This window comes from Mus pahari, chromosome 3 (assembly GCF_900095145.1).
Source record: "Mus pahari chromosome 3, PAHARI_EIJ_v1.1, whole genome shotgun sequence".
In the NCBI taxonomy this organism is placed as follows: Eukaryota; Metazoa; Chordata; class Mammalia; order Rodentia; family Muridae; genus Mus; species Mus pahari.
The window spans coordinates 16,405,918-16,408,105 of NC_034592.1; the positions used below are offsets into that span (position 1 = coordinate 16,405,918).

Sequence of the window (2,188 nt, forward strand, 5' to 3'; positions counted from 1 at the left end):
GCCAGGGCTACACAGAGAAACCCTGTCTCGAAAAACAATAAAATAAAATAAAAATAAATAAATAAATAAAATATTTTTAAAATTTTGGTGTATGTAATGTAGGCCTCAAAATCGCTTTAGGTACGAGGCTGGCCTTTGGGCCTGGATGCGCTCAAGCCTTCGGAGTGCTGGGACTCCAGGCTGCCGGCCTTGTAAAGTGACTTGTTTTTTCTAAATGCCGTTTTTGAGGAGGAGATGTTTTGGGCCATCCAACTGCCCTTTGGGAAATCTGGCCTGAGTGTGTTCCCTTATCGGAGCCTGTTCTGGGTCGGAAACGGGGATTAATCCGTATAGGCTTTGCAGAACCCTCTACTCGGGGGCGCCCTTGCAGAGGCCGTTTGCTGTCTCACGCACACATTTTATTGTTTAGGTTTCGAACGGAAAGGTGACCGACGTCGCGGACGTTGGGAAGCGAAAGAGCGGAAAAGAAAACAGCAGGTAAGAGAGCATCTCCCCAAACAGGGTCAGGGAAGGGGCGGGGCGAGGAAAGGGGCGGGGACAGGCTCCGCCCCCCATCCCGGAAGTGACGCCACGCAGCGGTCGGCCTGGCCCTTGGTTCCCCGCCGCTGCACTTGCCACCTCCCGTTCGCCCCCATGGTCCGCCCCCTCGGCGCACCACAACAAGCCGGCCATGGCGGGGGCGGGCTGAGGGCGGGGCCCGCTCTCGCGGCAGCGGCGGGTTGGGCGTTGGGCGCCGCCTTGCCCTTCCGTGTGCGGCTGCTCGGCTAGCCGTGGGCATGGAGGTGGGCTAGCGCGCTGCAGCCGGGCCTAGCCGGGGGGAGACGCGCGGCGGGCAGTCCGCGAGCGGGCCAACGAGCAGGGGAGGAGAGCGCGTGCGCGGAGAGGGGCGCGCGGCTTTCTGCCGCCGGGACCTCGCGCGCGGCTTGCGGGAGCGGGCGCCTGCTGTGACCCTTCTGGGGAGCTGCGCTCGGCGAGAGCGGCGGCCCGCCAAGGGCGGGCAGCGCTTGGTGTTTCCTGCAAGCGAGGCCCGCCCCCGGATCTCTTCTGTTCTGGCATCAGCACCGCCGGCTCTGGGCTACGATGTACGCCGAGGACCCTTAGCTTCGGGGCGAGGGAGGCCTGCCGGGTAAGGGTCCGATCGGATGCAACCCTCTGCCCTAGCGTCGCTTCCGCGTGGGCACCGGGACGCCCTCCCCGCTGTTACCAGGCGTTGCAGTGTTGACGGCCTCCCGCACGCCCACAGCCCACAGCGGATGTGATCAACCCCTAGGGAAGTTAGGGGATCAGTGTTAAGTCATTCCCCTTCATGCACCAATAGTGTGTGGTCTAACCTGACCGAGGTAACTCAATTAGATGACACACTAATTAGATGACAGAAGGTTGGTGCAAGGCCCAGGTGAGATGCATAATGAAAGGGACATTTTATCAGTTTTTAATTTATTTTAATTTCAGAAATGTTCTTTTTGGGGGCCAAAGTGTGAATCAATCTGAATGCAGAGCCACATCTATTCACAGATAAGCCCAGCAGTCGCAAAGAGCATCACTTCTCTGTAGGACCTTTGTCAAGGTAATTGTCCTTTTTTTTTTGTTTGTTTGTTTTTTTTGTTTTGTTTTTTTGAGACAGGGTTTCTCTGTATAGCCCTGGCTGTCCTGCAATTCACTTTGCAGACCAGGATGGCCTCGAACTCAGAAACCCGCCTGCCTCTGCCCCCGAGTGCTGGGATTAAAGGCGTGCGCCACCACACCCAGCTGGTAATTGTCTTTTTTAAACAATAACTTCTTTTTCAGTTATTTGATAAGTACTGGAGTTACAAAAATGTAGCATAGGTCCATACCTTGACACGCCCTCTTCTGGTGTGTCTGAAGATAGCTATAGTGTACTCATATAAATAAAGCAAATCTTTAAAAACAATTCTTTTTAAAAGAAGTCTAATGTGTGCAGTAGTCTCTGGCAACATTTTGTAGGAAGGTTTGGAGGCAGGTGAGATGAGGCAGAGATTAGAGTACTTCAGTAATTCAGGCAAATGATGACAGAGTGTTTGGAAGACTCAGGAAGAAAGGCGGAGTGTAGGCTTAGATGCAGCAGAGGAGAGGAACAAGGTGATCCGAGGTTCCTGCTCCAGAGATGAGTGGGCGGCAAGCATGCTCTCAATGGAGCAGTTAGTGAAAGATTTATTTTTTTTTTTTT

The 2,188-nt window shown here is 54.2% G+C and overlaps 1 protein-coding gene across 4 annotated transcripts in view; it reads left to right on the forward strand.

Annotated features, from left to right (window-relative positions):
- Positions 1–735: 735 nt before the first annotated feature.
- The window catches only part of Setx (senataxin), a 53,839-nt gene continuing 52,386 nt past the window's right edge, over positions 736–2,188 (forward strand). For all 4 annotated transcript variants that reach the window (XM_029536034.1, XM_029536036.1, XM_029536035.1 and 1 more), the window contains exons 1-2: positions 736–1,126; positions 1,453–1,567. The gene's annotated coding sequence lies outside the window, so the exon portion shown is untranslated. The remainder of the gene's footprint in view (positions 1,127–1,452; positions 1,568–2,188) is intronic.